The sequence below is a fragment of the Dipodomys merriami genome, unplaced genomic scaffold (genome assembly GCF_024711535.1).
Source record: "Dipodomys merriami isolate MVZ:Mamm:240054 unplaced genomic scaffold, mDipMer1.0.p SCAF_124, whole genome shotgun sequence".
NCBI classification, from domain to species: domain Eukaryota; kingdom Metazoa; phylum Chordata; class Mammalia; order Rodentia; family Heteromyidae; genus Dipodomys; species Dipodomys merriami.
This window is the reverse complement of record NW_027202538.1, coordinates 2,266,192-2,279,093: the sequence shown is the minus strand read 5'-3', so window position 1 is coordinate 2,279,093 and position 12,902 is coordinate 2,266,192.

Genomic DNA, 12,902 nt, shown 5'->3' with positions numbered 1-12,902 from the left:
GGATTGCTGGTATGAGCCACTGGCACCTGCTAAGGATGTTAGTGTGTGTGTGTGTGTGTTTGTGTCTTTACTAGTGCTTGAACACAAAGCCTAGGTGGTATCCTTTAGCTTGTTTGCACAAGGTTGGTGCTCTACCACTTGAACTACAGTAGCTCTGCTTCCCAGCTTTTTGGTCATTCATTGGAGGTAAGAGTCTGCCCAGGCTAGCTTTGAATCTTGCTTGATCCTCATGTGTCAGCCTTGACTAGCTACGATTATAGGCATGAGCCACTGGCATCCAGCTGCAAGGATGCCTCTTCATACTGTCTTCTGTTCTAACAGCTGTCTACTTGCCCTGGCCTAGATCTCTGATCTCTACATCAGCTCCCCGCAGCCCTTGACTGTGTGGAGAACATAAAGCTCAAACCTGTCAAGTATCCTATTTCTATGTCTTCAGGGGAGGGTACGTTTCCTCTGAAGTCTAGAGGAGTAGAGGGAGGGGAAGGAAGGTTATCTGTAGATGGTGCTAAGCTCGGAGAGAGGTACATTGTCTTAGCCAAGAAGGAATGTGTGGTCAGATGTTAACAGCTCATGCTCTCTTATTCTTAGCTCCTCAGGAGGCTGAGATCTAAGGATTGGCATTCAGAGACAGCCCAGCTCACTTTTCTTGTTTTTTTTTTTTTTTTTTTTTTTGTATCAGTAGGATCTTTTTTTTATTGTGAAAATACTGTACAGAAGGGTTACAGTAACATGGGCAAGATAATGAGTACATTTCTTATCACCAGCTCACTTTTCTAAAGTGTGTGAGACTCTCCTTTCTCAATAACCACCTAAAATTGCAAGAAAAGCTGTGGCTTAAGTGGTAGAGTTGCTAGCCTTGAATGAAAAAAGTGAGGGACAGAGCCCGGGTCCTGAGTTCAAGCCCTAGTACCAAGATGTGCGCATGAACACCTACACACACACACACACACACACACACACACACACACACACTCACACACACACACACACACACAAACACACACACACACACAGAGGAAGTTGGTAATGATGAGCTGAGCTAGAACTGGGGGCAATCTAGAGGCACAGTCATAGTGAACTCTTGACACATAAGTTATTTCTCCCCAACTCCTTCTTTGGCTGAGTGGTCTGGGCCATGGCAGTAAGTTCCATGGCACCTGCACCTCCATCCATGCATAGGGTACAGGACCAAGGGAAGAACACGATGGATGCTCATTTATACTCGGTGCATGATTGCAGATCTTCATCTGCCGCTTAGCAATGGTGAGGAAAGCAGGGCTCTGAGCCCTGGGACTCCTGGGAAAGCCACTGCTACAAGCAGCAGCCAGCCAGCTGTGGATTCCTGAGCCTACAAGGCTTTCATGAGCCCAACTCAACACCCACCCAAGGTGTGCCTGACAAATTAGTCCCAGTGAGTAGGCATTACCTGCTGTGCCATCTTGCAGCCCTTGCCCCTCCTGGCCCAGAAACTTGGTCTGAAATGCTGATTTACAGCTCAGATCCACACTGCACCCATGACAGATGCCATTCTGATGACCTGACCGATGACTTCTGGTCTCCCTGGAGGCAGTGGCAGGCTGCTAGGTGTCCCAATGGGATATCTCAGCCAGGATATAAGTCACCTGTTGCACAGCCCATGCAAACCCTGCAGGGCTTCACTTATTAAATGGCAGAGAAGGATGCTTTGTTCAAGCTGCTGGTTCAGACTTAGGACTCTCTGAGGTCTTGCCCAGGTTGGGCGGATGGACATGGGCAACCTGCTGAATGCCCATCATCCATACATCATCCATCCATACAGAGAGACATGGAGTTATTGCCTCCTTTTTGGGGGGGGGGGTGAGGCAGGTTCAGGGTTGTACTATGAGTCTAGGCCCTGTCCCTGAGCTCCTTTTGCTCAAGGATAGCACTCTGCTCTTGAGTCACAGCCCCACTCATGGACTTTTTTTCTTCCTATGATCTCTAAGAAAGAAGATTGTTTTGGACTTTCCTGCCTCAGATGAATTCAAATTGGCATTCTCTACATCTCAGCCTCAGGAGGAGTTAGGGTTATAGGTAGGAGCCACTGACACCTGGCTTTCTTTTCTTCTTGTTGTTCTTTTTTAAAATCATGACAATCTGAAATCTTCATGGTGTCATTCCAATGGTTTGCATTCAAAGTACTCTACCCAGGCCTGAGATTCGAATGCTATGACTACCACCCACAAATGGAGGGAGATCCTGATGAACTAATTCTTGTTCATGTGAATGCTAATGGAATGTTATAAAAGTAATAATTAAATTTACAGTTAATTCATGATTCTATTTTAGAATGCCACACAAAAATTAATGGATTTATATCTTCCATTCTAGCACCAGGGTATGATTAAGGATATTGACTATATTTGTAATTAATGCTTTTATAAGTACACAACCATGATACCTCATGAAATGCAGTCATAATTTAGTAACTAATAATTGGTAAGAACATATATATAATTTAATAATATCCTCACATTCTCCCTTTGTATGTGTGTGTATATATAAATATATACATATATATGCAGATATATATGTATGTATATATTATATATATATATAATATCAATTTACACATCAATCTATCGGGCACTACTATGGCTTGATTACAGGTCCTCAGAATTTCCTGGATGCTCAGTTTGCTGGAGGCTGGTGTGCTAAGACTGTACCCCGTTTATGGATTGGGCATTGTAGGCTGAGTTGAAATTCCAGCATGGCCAAAAATTTATTTGTGGAGTAAGAAGCCAATTTTACACTTTTTTTTCATTCTATGTGAAAGTCCTGGGTCTCAATATGATGTATAATCCATATGCAAATATATTCTATGAAATATGATATAATAAAGGAAATGTTATATGTGTAATAATACTAAATAAATAAGGGTAATAAATGTCATATGCAGTAGAACCCATGTATGTAAATAGATATCATATATATGAATATTATTTTTTCAAGTTCTGGGGCTTCAAGTCAGGCCCTTGGAACTGGTCTGAATTTCTTTTTTCTTTATTTCTTTTCTTTTCTTTTTTTTTTCCAGTCATGGTGCCTTAACTCTGGGCCTGGGCACTGTCCCTCAGCTCTTCAGTTCAAGGTGAGCACTCTACCACTTGAGCTACAGTGCCACTTCCAGCTTTTTCTGCTTATGTGGTGCTGAGTTATTGAACCAAGAGCCTCATGCATGCAAGGCAAGCACTCTACCACTGAGCCACCTTCCCAGCCCCATGAGATTCTTGTCTTCAAGGACTTTGAGCTTCCCTTTTCACACACAGTGTCACAGAATTACCCAGACCCTGAGTTCAAATCCCAGGCCTGATAGAAAAATGGTGCAATTTCCTAGCCAGGGTCTTACTGTTATTATTACTTGTTTTTTGGCCTAACACAGGGCTTGAACTCAGGTCTTCACATCTCTGCAACAGCTGATCATTGGACCCTACTTCAAATTTTGGAGGTGGCAAAAAATAAAAATAAAAAGGATAAGGATAAAACTGAGAAGTTCAAGAAGGTGGTTTCACGTATTTTTTTCTTTGTATTGTGACCATCCTGGGTCTAAATGACAAGACCCAGAATGTGTACATGACACTGCATTGCTAATGTTTAGTGGGCTATTAGGGAAGCCATAGCTGAAACCAGGAACTTTAGCCTGGAGGTCGAATCTTGGAACTGCCACTAATGAATGGTGGGAGGTTCTAAGAAATTCATTCTGATATACATCCATACAAATGGAATGTTATAAAAGTAACATTTAAATTAGTAGTTAGTATATGATTATATTCTAAAATTATACACAATTATTCTACATTGACTAATTTTCAATTAATACTTTATTATGTATTCAATCATGATATTTAAAAAGGAAGGAATAATTTAATTGCCAATAATTGGTATTAATATCATATATGCAGTTTCATAATATACAGACATCTCTTGTTTTATACATATACATCTATCTATCTATCTATATCTATCTATCTATCTATCTATCTTTATTTACCAATTTACACATTTATCTGTTTATACACTTTTCACTCCTGTGGCTCAGTGATAGAGTGCTCACTGAGTATGTACAAAGTCCTAGGTTCCATTCCTCATTACCACTTGCACAGAAAAATCCAGAAGTCATGCTGTTACTCAAGCAGTCCAGTACTAGCTTTGAGCATAAAAGTTTAGGGACTGTGTCTAGACACTTACTCAAGATGCAGGACTAGAACCAAAACAAAACGATAGAAGGTTCTGTCTGCAAAGATATAAGAATAGGACTGCAAATACCTCATTGTAAGGCAAGCTAGGAGTCTGGTGCTGAGAGCTGCCATCTAACCTGATGTAGCCAGAGGTAAACTGCTGCAAACCAGCTACATGGAACCGGATGCTTGTGGCTTCCTCAGCCCTGTCATCCAAGATACTGGGGAGCTGAGATCAGACACTGGTAGTTTTAAAATCCAGCCCTGACAGGAAGTCTGCAAAACTCTGAGCTGTGGCTCAAAGTGGTAGAGCTCTTGCCTTGAGCAAAAGATCTTAGGACAGTACCCCCAAACTTTCAGTGGAATCCCCGTGGCTGACTCACCGCCCCCTCGCTACAAAAAACCCACCCCTCTAAATCATTTGATGTGAAATTTGTGTAGTATGGTGACACTGATGAAAGCACCCTAATTCTAATGACAGCGTGTGGGATACAGCTATGTCATGAGTCTTATATGAGGAATGGTGTACTGAGTGCATTCTTGCATCTGGTCCTTGTAAGAGCTCCAGAGATTATTGTGCAGATGAGAACCTTGAGGCTCAGATATGTCCCCATGTCAAGGCCAAAATGATGTATGTACTGAACTCTAGTGAGTTTTCTCCTGCAGACAATTTTTTTGGTTTATTTTTCTTGGTCATGAACCTTGAACTCAGGGCCTATCCACTGACTCTTCCCTGTTGGGCTCATGACGAGCACCCTACCAAGGGGACCCAAGGACACCCATACAAAATGTTAGAGTCTAGGCATCTGTGGCTGATATCTGTCATCCTGCCTACTTTGACACATTTTTTTTCTCTGTAAAAATCCTGGGTCTCAGTATGAAGTATAACCCATATGCAAATATATGCATGTGATAAGATGTAATAAATGAAATAAACGTTATATATGTAATAATACTAAATAAAATAAATAATGAATAAATAAGGGTAATAAATGTCATATGGAGTAAGCCCATGTATGTAAAAAGATCACATATATGAATATCAATTTTTCCAGTGCTGGCGCTTAAATTCAGGCCTGGAAACTGAAATTCTTGTCTTCAACACCAGTGAGCTTCCCTTCCCCTGCAGTGTCACAGAGTTACCCAGACCCTGAGTTCAAATCCCAGGCCTGCCAGAAAAATGGAGGAAATTCAAAGTCATGGCCTTGGGCCTTTTCCAGGCCCGGGGCTTGAACTCAGATTGTGGCAATTCTGCTTCAGCTTCGATCACCCTAGGATGTGGTGCAGCCAATGGCCCACAGCCCATCCTGAGATCCTAGGTCCTGAGTTCAAATCTCGGGACTGATAAAAGAAAAAGGAGAAGGGCAGGGAAGGTGGCTCAGTAGTAGAGTGCTTGCCTTAGATGTAGCAAGCTTCCAAAAACCTAGGGAGGCACCGTTGCCAATAATGAATCATTAGGTTCAGCTCCCTAGTTGTTGTCTGTCAGAAGGAATCTTGAATTAATTGTAGCAGTTTGTTTCAACACTGGAACACAGTCTAACAAAGATAGGATAAGTGCAGGGAAATTGGCCTGCCCTGGGAGATAGTACAAATGAAGGCCTCCTGTCAAAACAGAGCATTGGGGAGAAAGATATCTTGAGGTACAAAGAGGCCTTTTTCTCTTGGTCTTCAGGGCCTGCCTACACTCATAATCACTAGTTTGCCTGGATAGAGTTGTTTGTTACGGAGCTGTGCAGGAGTGAGGCCTTTTGTCTGCTTGTTCCAACAAAGAGGCAGACTTCCTCCAGCAACCTGGGGTGTGGAGAAACCCTCAGGGTACACTGGGAACAGGGAGGGGAGCCCTGGAACATGCACTGTCTTGAAAGCACCCTCTGTGCTATGAAATCATTCTATTCAAAGCAAATTTCCTAGCTGGGTGCCTTTCTTCATAGCCATTCTGGAGGTTCACTGATAGAAATACATTCACACAAACACAGACACATGGAGTTACTGGCTCTATTTTTTTTTTTTTTTTGGTAAAGATCCTGAGGCTTGAACTGTGAGCTTAGACATTGTCCCTGAGCTCATTTTGCACAAGGAAGTGCTTAATTGTGCCTTAAACCATGATGCATCATTAAATGAAGGCATAATTTAATACCTAATAATTATTAGTAACATATTACGTGTAAATTAATGATATATAGACATATAACATTCTATAAATATATTGTATATTTAAACATATACTGGAATATACATATACATCTCTCTCTCTCACTCTCTATGCATATATATGTATTTGTAGCAATTAGACATCTATCTATTTATATACTGGCCATTTCTGGAGGTTAAACTTAGGTCCTGGGAACTCCCTGGCAATGTATTTTTTGAGATTGCTGCGCTTACATTGATCCCTTGATGAATTGGGCATTCTAGACCCTGAGTTCAGCAGTGCAAAAGACAATAGGTGGATTAAGCAGCCAATGTTGACCTGTTCTGCTGTCTGTGAAAATACTGTTTCCTAGGTACAAGATGTAATACCTACGCAAATACATATATATGATGTACATTATAAATGTATATAAATATTACTTTGCCAGTCCTGGGGCTAGAATTCATGCCCTGGGAACTGCTCTTGACTTTCTTTTATTCAAGGAGGGTGGGCTTCCACTTTACCCACAGCAAAATAGAGTTAGCCAGGCCTTGATTTCAAATCCTAGGTATGGAATATAAAATGTCCCAAATTCCAAGCCAGAACCTTAATTTTTTTGAGGGGGGGGCAGGCACGGGGCTTGAACTCAGGTCGTCACAAGTCTGCTTCAGCCTTGAATACCCTAGGCTGGGGTGCAGCTTTTACACCCACAGATGATCCAGGGATCCTAGGACCCAATTTCAACTCCCAGCACTGGCCAACAAACAAACAAAGAAACCAAAATGGAAGAGGAAATCCAGAAAGTTTTTCACAACAGTTTTACCTTTGTTTCTTTTGCACAGTGACCATCCTGGGTCTCACTGATTTGGCTTGAAAATTGTACATGACTTTGCATGGCTGAGGCTGGTGGGCTGTCAGTGAAGCCTGAGGTTAACCCAGACACCTGCGCCCTGAGTTCGATCCTGGGACTGCCACATAGACATGGCTGAAGGTCCTAAGAAACTGGTTCCTATCTCTAGGAACACTAATAGAATGTTTGAAATGTACTAATTGAATTACTAATTAACTAGTCTTTCTAATGTAAGATTGTATGCATTAAATATAGGTCATTGATTAATTTAATTAATACTTGATTAAGTCTTCTACCATGATTAACTAATGGAGGAATAATTTTAGACCGAATAATTAGTAGTAATAGAATATACAAAAGTAAGATATAGACATCACTCTTTATATAGAGTAATACACTAGAATCTACATAAATGTCTATCTGTGTCTGTATACGTTTATAGATTCATATACATATGTAAATACACACACACTGCATTTTACAAATCTATGTGTTTATATATTGGCCACTCCTAGGACCAAATTTGCCAGACAACTTCATTTGCATGAGACTGGTGTGCTAACATTGACCCACTCCTCATTCATGAAGTGGGCTTTCTAGGCCCTGAGTTCAAACCACAGAACTGCCAAAAACTTAAGTAATCCTGGGGGAAGAAGTCAAATGTCCCATTTGTCTTCCTTATCGGTGAAAGTCCTGGGTCTCAGGAATCAGGTATAGTACATTGGCAAATCTATGTCCTATGTAATAAGATGTAAAAAAGGTTATGTGTGTAATCATACTCACTAAAATACATAAGAAATAAATAAAACATAAAATAAAATGAATAACTAACTGCAATATGCAGTAAACATGTGTATGTAAATATGAATCCTGTACTTAAAATGCATACGAATATTATTTTTGCAAGAGCTAGGACTTGAATTCAGGCCCTGGGAACAGGCCTGACTTTCTTGTCTACCAGTACAGTGAGCTTCCCCTTCTCGCACAGTGCTGTAGGTGTACCTAGGGCCTGAGTTCAAATCCCAGGACTGGCAGAAAAATATGACATGAATAACAAACCTGAAGTAGAGGGGTGGGAATGTGCCTTAGGGATAGAGTGCTTTGCATCTATGAAACCCTGGACTTGACTTCTCAGGAACACATCACTAGAAAAAAGCCTGAAGTGACTCTGTGGCTCAAGTGGGAGAGGGCTATTCTTGTACAAGAGAAATTAGGTACAGTGCTCAGGTCCTGAGTTCAATCTCCAGGACTGGTGTATGTGTGCACACGCACACACACACACACACACACATGTCCTGAGTTCAAACTCCAGGACTGGTGTGTATGTGTGCACACGCACGCACACACACACACACACACACACACACACACACACACACACACACCAGAAGTAAAGTGGTGACACAAAATGGTAAAGCGCTGGGCTCCTGCGCTGAGCTCATGGTCAGCACCCAGGCCCTGCATTCAACCCCAAAACCTTGCCACCCAGGGCTCAACTAGGAGAGGTCAAAGGTTTCAAAACCTAATGTGCTTCAGCAGTCCTAGATGACAGGAAATAAGATCAGACAGGTGCTTGTATTTCCAAAGCTTCCGGACACCTAGCAGAGGCATCATAGGCCCATCATCGGCCTCAATGAAACATTTCTTGAGGTTAAGTGCCCTAGTTGTCTGCCAGAAGGACTCCTGAATTATATTGAGCACTGTATCTGAACACCAGAATATAGTCTCACAAAGGCAGGATTAGTGCTGAGAACTTGGCCTGCCACAGGAGGTGGCCCAAATGAAGGTTGCCTGTCAACACGGAGCACTGGGGAGAGAGATAACTTGGGGTAAAAAGAGGCCTTTTTGTCCTGACCTTCAGAGCCCATCCACACTCATCCTCACTAATTGGCCCAGATGCAGTTTGTTACACAGCTGTACAGGACTGAGGCCTTTTGTCTGCCTGTTCAGACAATGAGAGAGAGTCCTTCCAGCAGGCCTGGGAAGCAGAGAATCCCTCAGGCTGCACTGGGAACTGTGAGGGGATCCCAGGAACATGCACTGTCATGAAAGCAGTCTCTGTGTTATGAAATCATTGTTTTGAAAACAAATTTTCTAGCTTGGTGCCTTTCATCATATCTACTCTGGAGCTTCACCTATAGGAATACATCCACACATGCACAATACATGGAAGTAGGTCCTGGAGTTGACCTATGAGTGTAGGCGTTGTCCGTCAGTTACTTTTGCTCAAGTGTAGTGCATTAACCTGGAGCCACAGCCCCAATTCTGTGTTATTTGTGATCTCTTAGAAATAACAGTGTCATGGACTTTCCTATGCTGGCTGGATTCAAACTCAGATTCTCTATATCTCAACCTCCTGAGGAGCTGGGATTACAGTCAGCAGACACTGGCACCTGCCTTTCTTTTCTTCTTCATTTTTAATCTGGACAATCTGACTACTTAACAGCATCATTCCAATGCTCTGAATATATAAGTAAACTACCCAATGTTCTTTGTAGGTGCTTTCTCTGAGAAGGATTTTCTCTCCTCATCTTCTCCTCTGGTCACAGGTCTGAAGCCAAAAGTGAGAAATGAGTGTGACATGATTTTGGCAGCAAATGTCCACAGGACATGCCAGTTCAATCACTTAGCATTGAGCTGCAGTGAGTTTACTGTCTCAGGACGAGAGGACCAAAATCTGGAGCGATCCTCATACTGTCTGAATGGCTCCTTAGGCCTATAAAATTATCTAATACTTATGAATGTTTTGTGTCTCCAACCTTAAGTATCTAGAACACAACAGAAGCATCTTCATGTTTCCTTTTTTCTCTAGTACCTCTCGAGATTTAGACTAAGGTTTTGAGTGGAGCAGATCCTCAGTGAATCCCTCAGGAAAGCCACTTGAAGTCGCCTCAGTAGATCTCTGTTCAAAGCCAGCCCGAGAGGAAAGTCTGTGAGACTCTTATTTCCATTAAACCACCAGAAAACCAGAAGTGAATCAGTGGCCCAGAGGGTAGAGCTCCAGCTTTGAGAAAGAAAGCTGAGCAGGAGATACACGACAGATGAGGCAAGAAAGCCTGGCAGGCGCTTATGTCCAATTAACGACCAGATGTCTGGAAGTGGAGCTGTGTCAGTGGCAGAGTCTCAGCCTTGAGCAAAACAGCTGAGGAACACATAGGGCCCCGAGTTTAAGCCCTGGGATGTCCACCAAAAAAATTCAAAAAGAGAAGGCCAAGTGTATGTATCAGTGTCCTACCTACTTATGTGTGTATATTACCTCTCTGAGTGGAATAAGATTGTATGCAATGCTTCTCCTTTTATGTACAGATTTATTTTTCAGATAGGCTTGTTGCACGTACTGCATCATTCTCTTCTTTTCATGCCCATGGCTTTTCTCTTCCAGAGTTCCAGGCCTGTGTCCTCATATGATACACACTTAAGATCTCAGCAGCCTTTATTTCCTATTATTATTAGGCCAAGGCAGGAACAGTCACAAATCAGGCAGGGGAAGAGAAGATCAGGGTTTTTGAAATAACTTGTATTCAGAAAATTAAACTTGGGGAATGTAAAGTGGTAGCATACTTATGTAGAAACTACCATAAAGAAAAAATGAGAGGGCTGGGAATGTGGATTAGTGCCTAACATGCAAGAAGCCCTGGGTTCGTTCCTCTGTAGCACATGCACAGAAAAAGCCATATTTGGTGCTGTGGCTCCAGTAGTAGAGTGCTAGAGACAGTGCCCAGGCCTTGAGTTCAACTCATGTACAAGTAACTTCTCATCACCAAGGGAAATCCAGGAAGCTCTTGCACATCAGCCCTTTCAGAAGTGGAATTCAGAGTGTCATGGACTTTCCTGACCTGGCTGGCTTCACCATGTGATCCTCAGATTCAAGCCTCCTGAGCTAGGGGATGGGCCTTGGCTACTGGGGCTTGCTAGGTCAGAACTGTAAAAACATTGACAATACAAGTCAACTACTTATGACAAAGGACTTGAGGAGCATATTAAGCCTTTCTCCAATGGACCTTTCAGAACTCTAGGACACAAGGTTATAAAGCTAGAGTCTGAGAGGTTGGGCAAATGGATCTGGTAAACATTAACCTTGAGCTCTGACTCCAATTCTGGTGTACATCAGAGTTCATTTTCCAGAGAATGTTCTCCTAATTAGCAAATAGGAAAATTACTTTGATTAACCCTCACATTTTTCCATTGTGTGTCTCAAACTCAAGCCTGGGCACTGTCCCTGAGCCCTCCATCTCAAGGCGAAACCCTACCACTTGAGCCACAGCACCACATGGGGCCTTTTGGTGGTTCATTGATGATAAGAGTCTAACAGGCTTTACTTGCCAGGCTGTCTTTGGACTGTGGTCTTCGGATCTCAGCCTCCTGAGAAGATAGGGTCCCAGGTGTGAGCCACTGGCATCTGGCCTATTGTTTTTGCCAGTGCTGGGGCTTGAACTTAGGGCCTGGGTACTGTGTCCATGCTTCTTTTTCTCAAGGCTAGTGCTCTACCACTTGAGCACTCCACAGCTTCTGGCTTTTTCTGAGTATGTGGCAGTGAGGATTCAAACCCTGGCATTCATGCAGGTTGAGCGAGCTCTCTACCACTAAGCCACATTCCCAGTCCCACCCTTACAATTTTATCCCTCAACTTGCCTATCCTCAAGGAAAGTCTTCTGAGTATAAATCATCTAAAGAAATTCCTATAGGAAGGTGTTAAGATAAACAAGTCAAATCTCATATTTGAGAAAGACTCTAAACATGTGAAGACTGTGACAAATGCCTCCATTTAATTATGTATCATGTTTCAACACTTTATAATAAAGTATTAATGAAAAATGAGTCAATGTCCTAAATTATTGTGCATAATTCTATAATAGATGTGCAAAATGTAATAAATATTATATGAATAATAATATTAATACAATAAACAATAAGTAAATGAATAAAATATAGAAATACAGAAATACAAAATCAATAATAAAAAATCATAATATTTATTAAACATACACATGTAATATGTAACATATATAACACATGTACATAAATATTATTTTCCATTATAGGGACTTAATTCAGGCCTTGGAAACTCTACCCTGAATTTCTTTTCCTCAAGGACAGTGAGCTTCCCCTTCACCTACGATGCAAAAGAGTTACCCGGATGGTGAGATCAAATCCCAGCAATGGCAGAAATACTGGCCCCAATTCCAAGACTGTCACTTAATTATTTTAAATGGAAGCAGTTATTTTTATTCAGTTCCATACTGAACATTTTAAAAACAGCAGTTTGTATATCTATTCAGACATCCTTCCCTTACCTGCAAAGTGGTTCTCCGAGCTCTAAATTGTTTCCTTTTTTGTACATTTTTTGTTGTAAAAATGTTGTATATAGGGGTTACAGTTACATGAGCAAAGTAATGAGTACATTTACTATTGAGCATTGTTGCCTCCTCCTTTGTTTTCCCCTTGCCATCCCTTCCCTCCCACCTCCAGAGCTATCTCCTGAACCCCCAGCTGAGGTCAGTGACTTAAGTTTTTTGTTTTTGTCTTGGCACAGGATTAGAACTCAAGTAGTAGAAACTCTACACCTTCCCTCACATTGCTACAGGTTTACCAAGATCCTGAGTTCAAATCCCAGGCTAGGAAAGAAAACTGGCAGAAATTCCAAACCAGGGGATTTTATTTTTTTGACAACCATGGAGGTTGAACTCAGGTCATGGCAAATATACCTCAGCTCTGATTGCCTTAGATT